Genomic DNA, 22,145 nt, shown 5'->3' on the forward strand with positions numbered 1-22,145 from the left:
AAGATCCATTTATTACATCGGTGATCCGTTTATTTGGCAATCGCCAATGGCAGTCAGCAGGGTTTAAGAACATTTGTTGTTCGACCTGTTAGTCAAATGCGTTTTGTTAAAATATACTTTTTCACTTTTTTGGTCTTCTGGAAAATGTTGTTTGTGCTGTATTTAGACCCCTCTAACAAGAAATTTGTTTTGCATGCACACGTATAAAAATTGCGGTTTTTATCCAACGCAATCATAGGTTTGAACGTTGTTTTCAATTTAGACTTGTTTATATTTTTTCGTTTGGGCTTGTATTATATTTGCCTTAGGGTTTATATGATCCGTTCATCCTATTTTGACTCCTCAAAATTCGAGAGTCTATCCTAAATTGAGGTAAATTGTTGGGCTTTCCAAATACCGTTTCGATTCCTAACATCACTGAAGAGACATTATTTGTCGAAATCCGGATTTGGTGTACAAAAACCTTTGCACCTTTTGTTTGCGGTATATCATCTTTTCCGCAAGTTTATTGTTTTCTGTTTAGTATTAAATTTAAAATTAAGATCCATTTATTACATCGGTGATCCGTTTATTTGGCAATCTAAATTTAATACTAAACAGAAAACAATAAACTTGCGGAAAAGATGATATACCGCAAACAAAAGGTGCAAAGGGTTTTGTACACCAAATCCGGATTTCGACAAATAATGTCTCTTCAGTGATGTTAGGAATCGAAACGGTATTTGGAAAGCCCAACAATTTACCTCAATTTAGGATAGACTCTCGAATTTTGAGGAGTCAAAATAGGTTGAACGGATCATATAAACCCTAAGGCAAATATAATACAAGCCCAAACGAAAAATATAAACAAGTCTAAATTGAAAACAACGTTCAAACCTATGATTGCGTTGGATAAAAACCGCAATTTTTATACGTGTGCATGCAAAACAAATTTCTTGTTAGTTGTATATATATATATATAAGTCTAGAGATTTGCACAACGATACTAATATAAGATGGTATTATACGAAGATGTTGTTAATAAATCGTGTTGACAAATATTTCGGCTTAACAAATAGCATTCTTCAGTGTCAGTTATTTTAACAATACTGATTATATGTATAAAAATAGCTCAATAGTACAGGTAAGTTTTGGTCTATTGATTTAATCCAAAATCCTGAACATCATAATATAACACAAAACTCAATATTCAAATATACGTGACTGTGTATATTTACATCCCAAAATGAGTGAAAAATAAAACTTAGTATTTTTTATTGATGCCTTTTGGATGATGTACATTTAGTTCCTTTATCCAAAAGCTTTCCCGAACCTGTCGCTGGGCATCACTCCAGTGAATGTAAGGATATATTATATAGTGACTCTTTTGATAGTTAATAAATGCGACTTTCCTTGTTCCATCTGGGAATTCTGGAATGTATGTCAAGTTTCCTTTTGAACTACCATCACATGTTCCAACGTATATATATATATATTATTAATATCAACTTGTTTAAAACATTTATCATGTATTATGTTTCTTGTCACTTGTGTATACAATGTACTATGTTTGCATATTAACCCGCCAGGGTTTCATGTTTTGCAATAAAGTAAAATATATTTTGTTGTAGTTATTGTCTCGCCTGCGTCGAAAGTAGCGGAAAGCTGAACTAGGGGATTACCTTTCCGGTGACGACAATTTCTCAGTTTTCTGCTCAAGTTAGTTTGATAGGAACTACTTGTGATAAATGATTGTTATTTTAAATTTCTATAAAGTTACATTACTATCAGTACATATCAGTTTGACGACTATTTTGAGGCCCTGTCCCCTATGTCATGGTATGGTGATTTTGAATTAATTCACAATTTTCAATGTTAAGTTTATTGCTTGAATTAGATTGATAGGAACTCCTTACAATAAACAAGGATATTTTCTATAAAGTTACATAAATGTCTATTTATCTCAGTTTGTCGACAATTTTCAGTTGGTCGTTTATTGGTCAATACATGTTTTCATGATTCGTTTTTTTTTGTCTGATGCTTTTTCAGTAATTGGTGAACTGCAATTAGCGTATGCACGGTGTTATTTCTACTCCAATATTGAACGGGTTTCATTTAAACTTTCAATTCTTATTTTTCATGTGGAATGATTATAAGGCGTACATACTAGTCGCGAATGGTTCGTCTGAACTTTACTTCCTTTTTTTTTACCTTTTTTTCTTAATAAGTTTGGAGGTTCGTATCTCAGACAATAAATACAATGGATGGACAATGTTGGTTGTATTGGATGACTGCATGTAATGTGCAGATGTCGGATCGGCAATGTAATATGACATTACCCTTAAGCCGGGGTAACACATTCACGATTTTTACTGTCGTCCTTGATAGAACCATTCCCGATTAAAATTTGTCAAAAGTCTGATCAAGATCCGGTGAATCGTGGCTTAAAATTCAAACTTAAGTTAAAATTTGTCAAAACATTTATCTAATCACGACATAAATCAGATATTGTTCAGGAAGTGTCCAAATTCAGACGTTTCCAGCCGAGTTTGTCCAAATCATCACGTTTTTCAATCCGATTCTAATTCAATTTGTATCTTTCATATGGTAACATACGACTGAATATGTCCCGACAGCATCCCGATTCTGCCGAATGCGATCGACAGATTTCAGACAGTGACCAGACAGTAAACCGACGTTGACGGAAGATATCCGTTATAAAACCGTTGCATGTGATAGTCCCGTTTATAAAAATAATTACCATATTCGGGATGATCAAGTACTACCGGAACGCAATCCTATCACAGTCTGCTGTACCGCATTGCATACGGCCTTGTCTGGACTCTGTCGTATCGTGTTCTGTAATTGTCGGGACTCCGAAGTTGATATTTTTGCCGAATTTCGTAATAATAACGGAACTGTTCCAGAACAAAGACGGTTCGTATTCGCCAAGATTTGGATGCAATCTGGACTCAATCAGCAAAAAAAAAAAAAGCAGCAATGACACATTTATCCAGATCATGCCCGTTCCACAGGACACCGTCCAGAAAACACAGATCATTATCACGATTTTGATCCGATACAGCAGAATCTGTCCATAGTCACGATTGTAATCCGACTAGACAAAATCGTCTGAGTTTCTCACTGAATGGTACGGGACACACCTAACTGTCGGGATGCTTGGCCGACCTCTCCGGACCATTCCCGATCCGCAGGAATCTGTTACGAACGTATACGACTGCGTTCAGGCAGTCGTTAGGACATTCCAAATCATAGTGAGGGTAGTAATCCGATTTTTTTCACTTTTCGTGTCTTTAGCGCTGTCTGATCTCAAACGGGAGCCATAATCGGCACTGCGTGAACGCCGCATTATATGGCGTTCACACAGTGCCGATAATTTATTGCTACTGTCATACAGGTAAGAGGTTTAGCTAGCTATAAAATCAGGTTTAATCCACCATTTTCTACATAAAAAAATGCCTGTACCAAGTCAGGAATATGACGGTTGTTATCAATTCGTTTGGTGTGTTTGATTTTGATTTTGCCATTTAATTAGGGACTTTCCGTTTAGAATTTTCCTTAGAGTTCGATATTTTTGTTATTATACTTTTTTCGTATACGTTCGTAACATATTCCTACGGATCGGAGATGGTCCGGAGAGGTCGGCCAAGCACCCCCGACAGTTGGTTGCTTCCCGTAACATTCGTGGAAACTCAGTCGATTTTGTCTAGTCGGATTACAATCGTGTATATCTTGACAGATTATGCTGTATCGGATCAAAATCGTAACAATGTTCTGTGTTTCCTGGACGGTGTCCTGTGGAAGGCCGTACGGTGACCTATAGTTGTTAATTTCTGTGTCATTTGGTCTCTTGTGGAGAGTTGTCTCATTGGCAATCATACCACATCTTCTTTTTATATTGATCTGAAAAATTTGTCATTGCTGTTTTTTTGCCGATTGAGTCCAGATTGCATCCAGATCTTGGAGAATGCGAACCGTCTTTGTTTTGGAACAGCCCCGTTATCAATACGAAATTCGTCAATAATACCCACCTGAGTCCCGACAATTTTGAGAACACGATACGACTGAGTCCAGACAAAGCCGTACAGCAGACTGTGATAGGATTACGTTCCGACAGTACCTGATCATCCGGAGGATGGCGATTTTTTTATAGGACGGGACTATCACGTGAAACGGTTTTCTTAAGGATATCATCCGTCAGCGTCGGTTTACTGTCTGGTCACTGTCAGAAAATGTCAACAGAGACATATATACGTATGTGTATATATGTCTCTGATGTCAACCTTAAACCAAAGAAATACATTTTTTAAAGATATATAAGGGCATAACTCTTAAACGGTCAAATTCAAGGAAGAATTTGACCTGTACGTTATAGTCCAAGACATTGTCTAAATTTTTAAATTTGAATAAAATTTGGTCAAGCGATACCTTACACATAAAATCCAGAAACAATTTTAAAGATTATTTTGAGACATTTCTCTTGAATAGAAACTGTCAAAATCAAATTTTAGCTGTATTTCCTGATCAAAATTTCAAAATAAAAAAGATTTGGTCAATCGATTTTTATACTCATCTGGAAATCCTTCTACTGTCACTCTTCGAGCCGTGTAAAATAAAGCCTATGATTGAATGGAAATTGTCAGGAGCTACATACTTTTCGATTTTACTTTTAAGAGTTAAACAACAAAATAGTTATATATAAAAAATACTTGTATTAATAAATAAAACTGAATTATAAAAAATGATATAAAAAAGCCTCAGATCTTGATTATAGACTTTTATAGTCAAATTTAGTCTAGTCAATCCTTTTTCTAGTCTATTATATTCTAGTCTAGTCTTGTCTAGTATATTACATTCTAGTCTTGTCTAGAATATTATATTCTAGACTAGTCTATTTTGGTATATTATATTTTTTCTATTCTAGTCTATAATAGTCTAATCTAGTCTAGTATATTACATTCTAGTCTTGTCTAGAATATTATATTCTAGACTAGTCTATTTTGGTATATTATATTTTTTCTATTCTAGTCTATAATAGTCTAATCTAGTCTAGTCTATTCTTTTCGCTTCTTATCTATTGCTTGAGGTTTTGATTATAGACACAATGTACCCCGTTTTTAAACAAGATTCCAGTCTAAATGATCTAAACTAATCTAGTCTAGTCTATTCTATTCTAGGCTAGGTTAGGCTATCCTTTTCTAGTCTATTCTGTCTAGTCTAGTATATTCTAGTATATTATTTTTTATTCTAGTCTATAGATATAAGAAGATGTGGTATGAGTGCCAATGAGACAACTCTCCATCCAAGTCAAAATTATAAAAGTAAACCATTATAGGTCAAAGTACGGTCTTCAACACGGAGCATTGGCTCACACCGAACAGCAAGCTATAAAAGGCCCCCAAAATTAGGGACCGGTCAAAATTTCTTGATGCATGGGACCGGTGCAAACTGTAATGGGACAAGCACTTTTTGCAGTGTTTACAGGAATGGGACTCAATGTTTTTTTCATTATTGGCAAGCATGGGACATGAACTTTTTGAAACAATGTCTGTATTTGAAAAAAAAATTATTTGATAAATCAGTATAACAAACAAAAATAACATCTGATGAACATCTAGCAATGTGAATTTAACAGTTACAACATACCAAATTCATTTTCAAGATTTAGGGACCGGTCAATATTTATTGGGGGGTTGGGACTGGTGCAAAACGCAGTAGGACACACATTTTTTTAACTTAATTTTTGATAGGACTTCTACTTTTTTAGTTTTCAGCACTGATAGGACAGCAATATTGTTATGGCATATGTATGAATGTAGAAAATAGTCTATACAAATTTAATTTCAACAAAATAAACAAGATTAATTGAGGAACAAACAAGTAACATATGGTGTAAATCAGCCCATCTAACTTAATTAAATATAGATCTATCAAAATTCCAGTTTTTTTGGTAGTTTGGTTCATTGCTGTGAAATTAAAGAATTAAATTAATAGGTAAAAAAAATTTGATGAAATTCAGATAGTCATCTTTAATTATTTTTATAACTTTTTCAAATCAACTTGGATTTTCATCAAACTATACAGCTATCTTAGTTATATATTGATCTTACTGAATCCCAGGTCGTTATGTAGTTTGTGGTATTGCTGTCAAATTTAAGGATTTAATTAATCTAGAAAAAAAAAATCTAGAATTTGCAGTTTGGACTCAATTCGGATAGTACACTTTAATTTGTTTTATAACTTTTTCAAATCAACTTGGATTTTCATCAAACTATACAGCTTTTTCAGTTATATATTGATCTAACTGAATCCCAGGTCGTTATGTAGTTTGTTGTATTGATGTCAAATTTAAGGATAAAATTAATCTAGGTAAAAAAAGATAGAATTTGCATTTTGGACTAAATTCAGATAGTACACTTTAATGTTTTTTATAACTTTTTCAAATCAACTTGGATTTTCATCAAACTATACAGCTATCTCAGTTATATACTGATCTTACTGAATCCCAGGTCGTTATGTAGTTTGGGGTATTGCTGTCAAATTTAAGGATTAAATTAATCTAGCTCAAAAAAGCTAGAATTTGCAGTTCAGACTAAATTTGGATAGTTAACTTTGAATTATTTTATAACTATTTCAAAGCAACTTGAATTTTCATCCAAATCTACAGCTATCTTCATTATATTTTTATCTTACAAAAAAACAGGTTATTTGGTAATTTGGTTTATTGCTGTCAAATTTAAATATTTAAATAATAGGTTTCTATCTGAATTTTGTCAAAACTGAAAATTGTAGCCTTTTTTTACCTATTAACTAAGTCCTTAAATTTGACACAATACACCAAAACACAAAACAACCTGGTATTTTGTAAGATAAATATATAATAAAGATAGCTGAAAAGTTTGATGAATATCCAAGCTGATTTGAAAAAGTTATAAAATTTTAAAAATGACACCTTTGTTTTGTTAAAACAAGAATTTAATATAATCATGATAATGGAACTTTCATAACAATCCTTGATAACCTTTTAAAAAAGGAAATGTGTTCCGAAGTTACAGTAAAAATTTATTTTAATCAATTTTAAATAAATTTTTGTCAGATTTAAAGACATGGCATACAAGAGGCACTTTAATAAGGTTTAATTACATCAGTACAGTTGTGTTTTACAGGTAAAAAGAAAGCCCTACTTTTCTTAAACTCGTGTATTACTTATCGAATGTAGGACAGAAAGTCACAGGACAAAAATTCACAGACAAAAAGCCACAGGACAAAAAGTCACAATTCAGTTTTGAGATTATTTTTCTTTAACAAGAAAACACTTATTTAAAAAAAACATTTTTGTACTTTTCTTGAACTTTAGTATATAAAGCATCTTTGTAAACAAAATTTATATAAAAAAAGTATTTATAATGATCAAATAATTGTTATGAAAACAAAATGTCAAAGTGGGTTGGTACTTAAACGGCTTCATGGTGCCAAGAAATATATCTTTTGCATGATTAAAATTTAATAAATCTTTGTTTATCAAGTCTAATGAACAATTTCCTCAACTGTAAAATAAATATATGTAATAAAAAGTAAATATTTAAAGATCTTTCTCTAAAATATTCAAACAAGTGTATACATATTATTTGTGACTTTTTGTCCTATCAAATTTGTGACTTTTTGTCCTATCAAATTTGTGACTTTTTGTCCTGTGACTTTCTGTCCGTTTACCTACTTATCTAGTGAATTCAAAAGGCCTTGCGATTTAAGTTTAACAGGATGTTGCAATTTTGAATGAATGTTATTTAGAATTTAATACTCTCTGGTAGGTGTGATCTTTTTGCCCCAAGCAGGAGGTATTGCTTTATACTTCACCACTTTAATCAGAAGGACAATTTTAATAATTTCTTTAATGTTTGATCCCTTTTTGATATATTCATATAATATATATCAACATGTCGAGACAATGTCGAGACTAGTCAAGTAAAATGTGAGCACAAAATCTTGTCTTTTCAGACTCTGAGCAGTTTGTAGTGTAGATAATGAACAAATTCAAAGTGATGAAGAAGATGACCATGTAATAAGAGCCTATGACAGTTCTGACAGTGATAATGACAATGATGATAATAATACTAAATGATGAATACAGTAGTAATAGTAGTAGTAGTGGCAGTGAAAGTGAAAGTGAAATTGAAAAGGAATCTTATTTGCCTTCTTCAAGGAGGAGATCATTTAAAATTCCAGACAAATTCATAGACTACTATATGTGATCTATGTTAATCTGATAAAAATGAAGTTAAATGTAAAAAAAAAGATGTGGTATGATTGCCAATGAGACAACTCTCCACAAGAGACCAAATGACACAGAATTTAACAACTATAGTCTGTTTGATTTATTCATAGATTAGATAGGACATATACTTATTTAGTAGATATTTCATATAGGACAGAAATTTTTTGGGTATATTCAGAGGGTAGGACATAGCTTTTTAAGGGAAAAATAGGAATTGCACCGGTCCCAACCCCCCAATAAATATTGACCAGTCCCTTAAAGAACAGTGAAGGCAACAAAAAAAAAACTTTGGAACAGAATAAACATGAAAAAATACTTTGATATAAAATTAAAAAAATATGTAAAAATATGATTAGATATTTTACATGTATAACTGTTTAACAAATGTAAAAAAAAAACGAATTCATGGATAGTGTTTCTGCACAAAAAAGCATGATTGTCAAATATAATTCTGTCCTCCCATAAAGCAGAATTTACCTACCCACTGTTAATTTAGAATAGTCAGATTCTAAATTAAGCTGCAATTTTTTTGAAAAAATGTATTCTACCATACACTTCATACATGTTAATTGTTTAATATTGCATGTATCATTTATTATAGTCAATAACATATTGTCATCTGTTTGGGCTCCTGTGTTGGCAATAAAATATGCTTATGTATTGTTTTGTTTACTTTATAACAGCAATATAGATACAGTTCACACATAGTAGCATTATTTTTCAGCTATCCAAATACATTATAGCATGAAATGTAGCCACAACTTTGAACATGTTTTTTGTGCTTTAACATGGGACACACACTTTTTTACTAGGTAAAGTGCATGGGACAAGCATATTTTTATTCTGCCAGTAACCATGGGATCAAGAGAATTTTTTCAGACAATTTTCTTTTTGCACCGGTCCCATGCATCAAGAAATTTTGACCGGTCCTTTACTAGTGTAAAACCATTCAAACGGGAAAACCAACGGTCTAATCTATATAAAAAACGAGAAACGAGAAACACTTATGAACCACATCAACAAACGACAACTACGGAACATCAGATTCCTGACTTAGGACAGGTGCAAACAATTGCAGCGGGTTTAAACGTTGTAATGGTACCAAACCCTTATCTGAAACAATAGTGTAACATCATAACATAGTCTATTCTACTATATTTTTTTCTATTCTAGTCTAATAATTGCTTGTTGTTTCTCACGAAACAGATTTCGGGGTAGATATAAAAAGAATAAGGCATTTTTTTTAACAGGAAACCCATAACAATCTTTTATAAAAGGCACTGGCTACGATTACCCGCAAAAGGTAACAATAAGAAATAATAATTGTTAATGCCGAGACTTATTGCCTAAATGTATTTCCGGACAGGGACCGAAGTTTCATACGGAAATTGCAAGTAACAATAATATCTTTTTTATTGTTACCTGCACATGTTGCAGTCATTCTTATCTGCAAAATTTAAAATAAAATTTGCAAATGATGTCTTGTGTGTGTAGCATCTTAATCTATACTTCGTACTGTCTTCGTGTCATTGCCACGTGTAATTGTTTTGTATATTTGAACAAATATATCTGACAAGTGTATAGAAAATTATTTATTGGTCAAAGCAATGATAAATACTCTAGTTCAGGGAAAGCTTCTTCGCGACCTAGAATTTTGAGTGGGCCAAGCGTTTAATTAAAATTCATGCGAGAATATGCGAGATTTGGATGAACTGGGGCAAAGTCATTTGGTACAAATCAATATTCGATGTTAAAGACGCCTGCCTTTTTCCCGTTTACCTGTGAAGTCGCTGAGTGTCATCTGTTTTTGGTTTATGTTTATGTTTAATAAAGTAAAAAAAATATTGTGAAGAATTTCGAGACCTAGTGTTTGAAAATTACGGGAGAAAATTGGGAAAGAAATTTGAAGGAAACTTGAAATTTACCTTGCAAATAACCAAAACGAAATGTTTGATAAAGAAGGAACGAGGGCCTACAAGTCCCTGGAAGCTTCCAAGAACTATGAGGAAGTTTATGTGCAGAATTATCATCTTAATTTGGAGATTGAGAATAATTTCCTGATACATGGTCCTATAGGTACCATGCATAGTCGCATATGACATCCATTCTTATGATTATTCAGAATGAGATTGAGTTATTTTGGGAGAAAAACGGAAAAAAGTCGTCCGGATATTGTTTCTGTCAACAGACTGACTTTTAAGTCATATATAAGATTTCCGGTTTTAAACTTTCACATGATTTTCATAAGAACTCGGAGAGAGGACACTTATTTTCGCATTTATCGACATGTATACTATGATTATACTACTATGATATATAAAGACTCTTTATATAATTATAGCAGTGATCGCCGTGGAGAAGAAACTTGGAATTGATAGTTAAAACAGAGACATAATACTGTCACATATAATATATATATTGTATTATATGTCTCTGGTTAGAAGCAAATACACTTTATTTATAATATACGTTCATAGTATACCGAGGGCTTCTTTGAAATGTTGACTATTTAAGGGGTCATATCAGTTGCATATATAAATAAGTAAATAGTTATCAAAGGTACCAGGATTATAATTTAATACACCAGACGCGCGTTTCTTCTACATAAGACTCATCAGTGACGCTCAGATCAAAAAAATTATAAAGCCAAACAAGTACAAAGTTGAAGAGCATTGAGGACCAAAAATTCCAAAAAGTTGTGCCAAATACGGCTGAGGTAATCCATAGATGTAATATTACATGATGTCGTCTATAGGTAATCTATTCCTGGGATAAACATGTGGAAAACATTTATTGTTGAAAGTAAAATTAGTGATTTGGCCAAAATGAAAGTAGGGTAGAAATTAGCCTTAGTCATTTATTCAAGATTCAAATCCTACCATTGGCATGTTAATAGCTAGGGCTCTCAAAAGAAAAAAGCACTGATGGAGTGTCCTAGAAGCATATTTTATTAGAATAATAATGGTCTAAAAGCAGTTCTATTTATTTCATGTTTGAAGCGGTGCAATTTAACTTGACTTTTACCAAAAAATGCACTGTAGCAAAGGGGAAGAATAATTGTGGTCTGAGACCAGAACCGCGAAAATAATGGAATTTAACAGAAAGGAAACAAATAAGGGACTTTTGAAAAAAGGAAGAGGGCTTTTGATACCTTTTCTGAAATTCTTCAGACATAAATTCTTTTATAAAAATTCATCCTACAACAATTTACATACTTTAAATCAAGCTCTAAATGCCCGCGATTTGCGGGTGTGTTCTAGTATATATTTATTTAGGGGCCAGCTGAAGGACGCCTCCGGGTGCGGGAATTTCTCGCTGCATTGAAGACCTTTTGGTGACCTTCTGCTGTTGTCTGTTCTATGGTCGGGTTGTTGTCTCTTTGACACATTCCCCATTTCCATTCTCAATTTTATTGTGATAAAAAATTATGTCAACTCGCCCAAGAACACTCGTCCCATACTGAATATTGCTGTTTTTCCATATAAAATTTATTACAATTATTATTGGGACAGTACACCTTTGACTATTACACATTAAAAGAATGCAAAGACAGTCTGTAGAAGGTTTTGTAAGGGGAAAATGAATTTTGTCCCAAAATTCCACTTTTGTCGTTTGCCTTGTTAGCCAAATTGTTCGGCAAGATTTTGAAAAATTCAAACGGTCAAATTCCATAAAAGTTTCTGATTTTCAAGATTAATAACCAATAAATGTTTGAACAATTTTTTTGTAGGAATTAAACAACAAAAATTTTTTTCTGGCTAAATTTGAAAAAAAATGTGTTATATGAGCTGGTTGAGATATCAAAAAACATGTTTAACCCCGCCGCATTTTTGCGCCTGTCCCAAGTCAGGAGCCTCTGGCCTTTGTTAGTCTTGTATGATTTTTAATTTTAGTTTCTTGTGTATAATTTGGAGTAAAGTATGCCGTCCCTTATCAATGAACCAGTATATATATTTGTAAAGGGGCCAGCTGAAGGACGCCTCCGGGTGAGGGAGTTTCTCGCTGCATTGAAGACCTATTGGGGACCTTCTGCTGTTGTCTGTTCTATGGTCGGGTTGTTGTGTTCTTGACACATTACCCATTTCCATTCTCAATTTTATTTTTTACTTTTAGTTTGTCTTTAGTGCCGTGTGGAGACAGTGGAGTGCCTCCCCGTGCTTCAGGTTATTGCAAAATAATGAACTTAAAATATCTGACAATTTCTCCCTACCCAATTTACCCCTATCACTTGTTATGGTGTGGACCGGTCATTGATATTGCATCTTATGCAATTTCTTTGGTTTAAGTTATTATTAGTTTACCTTCAAACTGTTTATGCTTTTCATACATAACTATTGATTAAATCAGAACGTGCATGAATTTTACAGTAACCTAAATGACCTTCAAACTGGACACTGGACGAGTCAATTTTATGTTTTATCAATGAACGTAAAGGTCTGAAAGATAAGCATTGCCACTTCTTCTATTTCCACAAAATTTTCCGAATATACAGTTGATAAATTATTTTTTAAAAGCCTATTGCGGAGAGAAAAGAGGAAGTTTACGAATAAGATGTTTTATTTCATTAAACAAGTAATTTTTCGAAAAGAAATGCCGAAATACATATTACGCACGGCTTCGCCAGGTAAAATTATTGTTTATCTGAACAAAAAACAACATTTTTCAGTCTCATTTTAATATATTAATTACAATTTTTCCCAAACTAAAGTAGTCATTAAATAAGGTCAAAATATGTCCGATCTGCCTTTTTTTGAACATCAAAAGTCAATACGATCGTTTTAAGGTCAATTTCGTCTACCTCACAAAATCTTGTTAGTCACTTTAGCTGCTACGTTTTGCAACTTTGAGTAGAAGTCTTTAAACTTTTACAAACGACGATTTCTTGTCTAGCCAGGTCAGAATTAAGGTCCTACACATTTTAAATGTACAACATAACACGTGTTTCTTTGAATTTAACATACATTTATACAATATTACAAAACATAGTCATTTTATTCATTCGTAATAATAATTGATAAACTTTAACATTATCTCGGTTTCAATCCAAATCTAAATTGTGATCTTTCATATTTCAAATTCGATACTTTGTAAGTATTTTTTATTTTAATTTCACATATAGTTTATAAAACAAATAAGTTTTAACTGTTATCCATGTCACGCGTTACAATAATTGTTGAAGACTGTTGGCCGTTGTAAGCCATCTGTCAAAACATAGCCTATTGTGCACTGATCAGATCATCGATCGAGTACGCCGCCATAGTGTGGGACTCCTATCAAACCACAATGATCATAGACCTCAAACGGGTACAGCGCAAAGCAGCACGTTTTGTATATAACCAGTACATTAACAATTCCCCAGGCTGTGTCACTGGACTATTAGACCAACTCCGGTGGGATACCACACAGCAAAGACGAATAAACCAGCGACTTGTCCTTAGCTACAAGATCCAGAACCAACTAGTGAAGATACAACCAGCTATATACTACATACCTGTGGACAGCAGAACACGGGTCGGCCATAGAATTAGACAAACCAGGGCAACAATTGCAAAGGAAGTATACAACAACTCCTTTTCCCCACGCGCTATAAGAGACTGGAAAGTATTACCAGACACAGAAGCAGCTGCAGCAACACTTGATGAGTTCAGGGCCAGATTACCCAGTGTGCCCTGGACCCAGATGCAGCCTAACTAGACACCAGCTTGCCAAATTGTACAGTGTAAATAGTTTTAAATATTTGGAAATTTTTTATTTTATTCATTAGAGAAGCCTCCTGTTTTACCGAGCGGAGATATTCAAACACTCAAATATGAGGTCAACGGAAGAAGAAGAAGACTTATGCTGTCCTTTTTATTTCATTTTGTTAGTTTTGTAGTCGGGTTACTGTATCATAGGCCTATAACCCACCCCCCCCCCCCCCACCCCCCACACACACACATATCCTTTAATTCATCATAAACTGGTTCAAAATTTAAAATAGTTAAAAACAAACAAATGTATAGTTTTCTAAAAAAAAAAGAGGAAAAACAAGAATTACTTTTTGACTAGCTGCTACGTTTTGCAACTTTAAATAGTAGTCTTTAGCTATTTGACTAGTGATGCCGCTCACGATCTCCCCGGTAGACTAAAGCATGAACATATGGAGAAAAGATTATGTACGCTTTGTATTTTTTTGTCTTAAATTATATCAAAAACTAGTTTAAAAGAGCAGTGACTTTTAAATTACATCGTAGAAAACTTACGAAAAGTAACCTGACACGTTTAATTTACGCTTTGCCGATTAGATCCACCAAATTTGGTTAAAAAGTTTTTTCACCTTCTTAGGCAGTTGATATATTGTGTAACTTTGTTTAAATAACGAGCGCCATCAAACAAATTAATCAATATTGGATGAAACATATATATATATATTTCGATCTAAACCATGACAAACTTGACCAAAACCATGAAGAATTTGTAGACACTCAACCCAACCATGTGAATCGCTTAACCAAACCATAGCAATTCCGATATGTTCATAATAATAAATTAACTGTTAACAAAACTTTTAATTTTTAAAATACTAAGGCTTTTCTACCTCAGGAATAGATTACCTTAGCTGTAGTTGGCAAAACTTTTAGGAATTTTTGGTCCTCAATGCTCTTCAACTTCGTACTTTATTTGGCCTTTTAAACATTTTTTTATTCGAGCGTCACTGATGAGTCTTTTGTAGACGAAACGCGCGTCTGGCGTAAGTGTAAAATTTCAGTCCTGGTATCTGGGCCATTATAAAAAAAGTGCAAATTTCGATGAAGGCATATTTGGAAAAATTATGTCATTGTTTAAAACATTTAAATGTGTCCCTCTATTCTATAGTATTGTAGCAACTATTTTCAGAAATATGCAATGGGAAAAATGAAGAGTGCCTTCAATTTTAACAATTTTAGGTCATCCTTTGATAGAAATCGTGTCAATGGTGTTACCAATTTAAAACATGCATTTAGGTACTAAATATTATTGTTAAACATCAAACAACTGTTCCATTTTGTTGTTAAGGTTTAAACTACTACTTATTGAAATTATTCATATAGCTGTGCATTCTATTCAAACATAAATTTCAGAATACACTGTCGTAAAAAAAGTTTGCTGTACCAATTATGGCCGTTGTAAATACTAAAAATTACACTTAGACTGAATATATGTAAAGATTAAATGAGAAGAATATGCCTAATCCTCCGTATACAACCTAAAAAAAGCATTCATGAATAATAATTAAAAAATATCGCATTTTTCTATAGTAACACCACTGACCCTTGAAGCAGTAACTCCAATGACACAAAAGTATCACCATTGACAACTCATTTCAAATTTTACTTCAAAAGTACTGAACACAAAACAAAGAACACTGAGCAAAAGAAAAAGAAGAAAAAATAATTCTTAGGCTAAAAAATCTCAAATTATATAACATAATATCAATAACTAAAAATGTCAGTAGTGTTACTAGATAGTGTCATTGGTGTTACCAGCATATACCAGTTTTTGAAAACTTTGTACATGTAATACATGATATTGTTAAAACATTGTTAAATAAGTATTGTTTTTCATAACAAATATGATGTTTCGCTTGTTAAACATTAAAGAAACACAAAAAAATGCTGATTGTCATAATATATTCAGTGGTGTTACTAAACTGGTCAATGGTGTTATTTTATCAAAGTGGTCTCACCATTGACAGTAACACCAATGATTTACAGGTGTATTTTAAGATTTAGTTACAAAATAAGTGCTCCATTTCCCTATTTATATGTTGTTCCTGGTGAATGTTTCTACAATCAATATATTTCATAATTCAAAGTTCAGGAAATTTAAAAAAAAAAAAAGATTTTTGTAAGGGTACACCATGGACACTATTTTCATTTACGATATAGCTTTTATTAATTACTTACCTATAATATTTTTTTACTAAATTTTCAACATAAATGTTTGTTTTCTTTTGCATAACATGCTTACAGGTAACATTGCTAAGGGAGAAACTATTGTAAATGCTGAAATCTTGAGAAATATAACTCCTTCCCTACCAATTTGTCTTTTGGTTACATCATTGACTTAAAAGATGAGACTTTTCCTTTTGGTGAAATTTTTTATCATAAAAAGAGCCCTTTGTGTCCATTTATACCTCTCATTCCTTCAAAATTTGTTCTTTTTAGGCTAATAAATCAAAATTTTGAGGTTACTATCACACATCTATGAATTAAATGTGACAATAAATGAGTAATTGAACTGTTCAAGCTGAAAGCCTGCATGAACTATCCATATCAAAGTTTATCGACTCATGATGGAGGTTTCAACACAGCCTAACGTAAAACTTTGAAAATTTACACAACGTTAAAGAGAAGGACATATAAAAGATCCTTCTTAATAGTAAATAATGTGTTGTTACTGTTTCAAGAAGTTTACTTTTTAATGTATATTTTTTACAGAGTTTAATCAAGTTTTCTTTAATAGCCAAATATAGGAAATAATAAAATAAAAAGTCAGAAAAAGCTTCCAACAGATCTGGCTTGCTCTAACCTACTAATATTCATGGAAAGGCCCTATTTCAAGGCAATGTTGCATCAAACATGTTTCTGGATTCAATCCACTGAGAATATTTCATGTTTGCAATACTTCCATGAAATAACATTTTGATAAGTGAAACACTTACAAGTTAACATTTTGTAAACTTTAATAGAAAGGGGGGGATCACATTTTTGAAATGTTTTAACAGGGGGGGGGGGGGGGGGGGTCAAATAAAAATGGTAAAATATTATGGGGGGATCAAGAAAATTTTGTATGTTTGATTTCAAAATGACCAGCTCCCCTCCCCTCCCAGGTAAAAAATGATAAGTCCCTAAACTCAAATATCTCGAAAAGGAGCTCCATGACCTATCAATATTTTAAGCTTATTTTGATCCTTAACTAATACTCTTCCAGCTTAAAGTATCAATTTTGAATTCTTGATTTATTTAATTTTACCTTAGATCACCTAAGTACATCCTTAATCCACTGACGCTTGTACATGGAACATGGAATAATTCCCACTTGCCTCCCCCTTAACTTTTTTTAGGTGAAGCATAAATTATCCCTTTTTTACTACCCTCGTCACCTGGTACACGCCCGACTCTCAATTCCCTCGTACCTAACTCCCACTCATTCCCAGAATCGTGTCCCCCCAGTGACATCTTGGGGAGGAGGTTTCGTGGGTTGGAATCCCCCTATTTTGGACGATCAATGCATTTGAATGGGACATATGGTTGGACCACCCTTTTCCACTGCCTTCTTGGTTGGGATACTCCTTTTAAAATTGACTGGATCTGCCCCTACACCCCTTCGATTCGTATTTGTATCATACAGTGCACTGTGATATGTCACCTGGGGATCTAATTTGGAACAAAAAATACCTTATCTGTATGTATTATAAAACAATCAAACATATTGTTTCAAGCTATTAAAATTTGAATAATTTCACTCTGACAGTAATTTGATCCACTGAAAGCATTGCTCTCGGTAATTATTTGTATAAAATATGTATGTTTGCGTTAGAGGAATCTTAAATATCATATTTTCTACCAAATACTTATTCACTAAAACAAGTACAATAATTATCGCTTAACAAAAATCATGATTGATCTCACCAATAACTTTCTTTTACTATCTATGTACAATGTCTACAGTAGTATAGCCCTTACATTTTATTAATGAAGAATTATGTATATCTTAGAAAAAGTAAGATAACAAAAATACCGAACTCCAAGGGAAATTTAAAACGGAAAGTCCTATATAAAATGGCAAAATCAAAAGCTCAAACACATCTAACGAATGGGATCCAATAACTATGTCTGAAAAAATTTATTTTGCTAAGTCAGTTACTCTTTATGACTAATAAGTGTTTTATGTATTAAAAGTATAATAGTAAGTATTTTCTTCTTTCACGTTTAAGATTTGAGATTTTCCTTATTTCTAATTGTTTCAACTTAAAAAGGAAGTCAGCGTTTATCATAATTTACACAGACTTCCTTTTCAGCCTTCATTTGTTTCATATATACTTCTTTATATAAATTTTCATAAACCTACGCAAAAAGTAAATACAAATGAAAATACAATTAGTAGAAATGTCCATATCTTATATTTTGGGTCCTCAATGCTCTTCAACATTATATTTTATTTGGCCTTTTTATTTGTTGTTAATCGAACGTCACTGATGAGTCTTTTGTTCATGAAATGCGCATAGGGCGTACAAATATTTAAGCATTGTATCTATGATGAGTTTATTCGGAGTTACATAATTACATTTTCACAAACTGTAATGATAACATCCATTATTCTGCTGGTATCACTTTCGATCGTCAGGAAGAATGCGATTGTCCTTGACGACGACGTCGTTATCGACGACGTCGTTATCGACGACGTTTGATTGTTCTGATATGACATTGCTTTTATTATTAATTCCTGGTTAAGTGTGAGTGTGAAAATGTTTATAAATAAATTTATGAGGAAAAAAGTAAATATTGAGTTTGATCTTTGTCGCAGTTTCTTAAACGTGTTGTCTTAAATTTTTTCTTACATGCCCACTCTGATATATTTTGGAGTATTTTTGTTGACGTATCTGTTGTTTGTGTACCTAAAATCGCTAGTTAATTCAATGCTATTCTTATTAAAGTCATTGCATAGTAACAAAAATTACTTGTGGACAAGAACACTTAATATCATATGTTATGGTAAAGGTCATTCTATCTTTGAATCTTAATATGTTGTTCCTTCTTTAATGTAACTACAGGTACCATAGTTTTAGTCTTCCTTTTCTCCTTTCATTTTTGAAATGCAAACTGGTCATATTTATCTTTCATTTTTAGCTTTTGTATGGTTTTTACACTGTCGTTTACTCCTTAATATAGAATCGTGTTTTAAGTAAAGTGTTCATCTGCTGATCTGTCTGAAGTACCTGTAAAATATTCCTTCAAGTAAGTTAAACAACTTCTGTGTTCTACCGATTGACAAATGATATGTAGGGTATTACACCTGTTTTATCATATACTTTTTTTTGTTTCCTCAGATCTTGTTTTTCCAATTGATCTTACATCCTCTTTTCCTATGTTGGTTAAATTTGACCAGTATATCATTTCCAACTCTATTCGGAAATTAAGAATATATGGAAGACTAAACTTTGGCGATTATCAGAAATGAATTACAGTACAGTACAAAAACAACAAATCCGTCAACCAGAACACTCCAAAATATATCTGAGCATGCATATCATAATCTGCATCATCGATCAATAACTCCATTTTTTTCAACATGTAGATTTTTTTCAAGTGTCAACTGAGACCGAAATACTTATCAAAGAAAATAAATTCATGAACACTTGAAAGCCCATACTTAAACGGGAATAACCAATCAAAGTAATGTCATATAAAACAAACAAACATCGTCCATAACAACATCGTCAAAGGCAATATCATTATATATGATGATCGATGGTGAAATCGGTAGTATGATGGACTTTATCGTTACATTTTGTGAAATTTAATTATGTAAACTAGAACATTAAATATCGGCCTTTTTTTTACAGCTTTTAATTTTACTTATAGATCTATATACATTATATATATAGGGGAAAATGATGGAAATGTACTTGTATTCAATATGAATGATTACATTTTGTCGACTTATACAGCAAACCAAATGTTCTCTCAATGTCCTACCGGTTTCACTGTTTCACAGATATTTATGGTAATGGTTGCTAAGCTGCGACGTAGTCAGAGATGTGATGTTTTAATCGACACAATGTAGTTATTCATATTGAAAACAATTGTTTAGTGAATTTTCAGCTGTTATTTGTTCCCTATTTAGTGTACAGGGTGGAAATATTTAGTACTTTTTATTACATATTAACACAGATGAAGGACTTTTGTTTTGCCGTTTTATTTGTAAATACGATTTCATTTCATACAGTCCGTATAATATTTTATCAATATCTATCAAATCTTTAGACTTTTTTGCAGTGCAGTAAATGTAAATAGTTGTCCAATACCTCAAACACTAAAGTAGAAAGAGCAAGCATGATATGTGCGAGAAGGGCTTGGTAGATTTTGTTCGTTGATATTTTTATGCTTTTGGAGTCTTTAGTAAGGCTTGTTTCTCAGATCTAAACGTGACAACTCCTCCATATTTGGATGCAAGGACATCATTGCAAGAAATCCAGTACTTGTGTATGGGTGCATGTCATGTATATAGTGTTATTTTCATTGAAGGCTTTACACTTCCAGGTATCCTTGAATCAAAAATAGTATCATAATATTTAGTTTTCATAAGTCATGAATTAAATTGAATTCTATGTTGATTATGCTGAAAGCTGTCTTCCTTTTTAAGAGGAAACAACTGGGAGTCAAACATATACTTACAAATATCCGTTTAATATAATAGTAGATATGAAGTTAATAACTTTGTTAAGTGATATGCATTGAACATCTTTGCAAGATATACATATAAATCATAAGATTTGATCAATACATCATTTTAAGGTATACGCCACTATAGACGTTTGTAAATTGATGACAAAAGAAAGACATTGGTGTGATAAATCATGAAATTGTACTTGTTTTTGGTTTTTGGTAGACCATTCTTAACGGAAGAAAACAACCTGAAATTATCATAGATTTCTAGGGTCGAGTAATACTGGGTAGAGATATATTTTAAGCTTATCTAAATAAACTCATTATAGATAGATATAAGAAGATGTGGTATGAGTGCCAATGAGACAACTCTCCATCCAAGTCAAAATTTATAAAAGTAAACCATTACAGTACGGTCTTCAACACGGAGCCTTGGCTCACACCGAACAGTAAGCTATAAAGGGCCCCAAAAAATTACTAGTGTAAAACCATTCAAACGGGAAAACCAACGGTCTAACGAGAAACGAGAAACACTACCATGATTAAAATTGTGTACGCTAGGCGCGTGTTTCGTCTACATAATAATCACCAGACACTCACGAAACTGACCTTAGAGCGTCATAACGTATGACAAAAAGTATGAATATCTTTATATTCCAGTATGAATAATCAACTTTGACTTTAATTTAGTTCATGACTTATGAAAAGCCACATCTGATAATACTATTTGTGATCCAAGGATACCTTAAACTAACACAAATCTTTAAAGAGAATAACAGTATATAAATGACATGCGCCCATACCCAAGGACATGCGTGGTATATGTGAAGTACTATTTACCGACTAAAACAGAACATATAGGAGGCAATACAGAATCTTCAAACATATAAAATAATTTCTTGTCAAATGTGAAAAATCTGAGATTTTCACACACAATTCATAGCATTGATAGACTTTACATTAACATGATCATACATGTATATTCAATTGCTTTAATTGACTTATAGACTTTCGACATACACAGCTTTTTGAGTATTCCTTTCCGGTGTTGATAAAAAGAAATGTAGTGATGATTTTTCGCGAGAAACGCGAGTCTTTCCCCAAAATCAAATTCATGTCTAAATAGAATTCCCCATTTTGACTGGCTTATATCTCTGAACAGGAGACATTAGTGCGTCCTACCAGACGCTCTATACAAATTTGAGTGCACAATATATTATATGGAAAATTGAGCACAAACTATATTTACATCGAGCGCACAAAATATCAAATTGGTTTAAATTTGTAAAATATTCATGTTTCTTTACAAACATATATGTTTGAGCTGCTGGAGCCTCTCTTACACGTTATAAATTTACAATATTGAGTTCAAGAATTCATTGCAAGAAATTCAGGCATTTGGTATGGACGTGTGACATTTATAAAGTATCATCTACATTAACGATTTGTATCCCTGCCAA

Source organism: Mytilus californianus, unplaced genomic scaffold (genome assembly GCF_021869535.1).
Source record: "Mytilus californianus isolate M0D057914Y unplaced genomic scaffold, xbMytCali1.0.p SCAF_6, whole genome shotgun sequence".
NCBI lineage: Eukaryota > Metazoa > Mollusca > Bivalvia > Mytilida > Mytilidae > Mytilus > Mytilus californianus.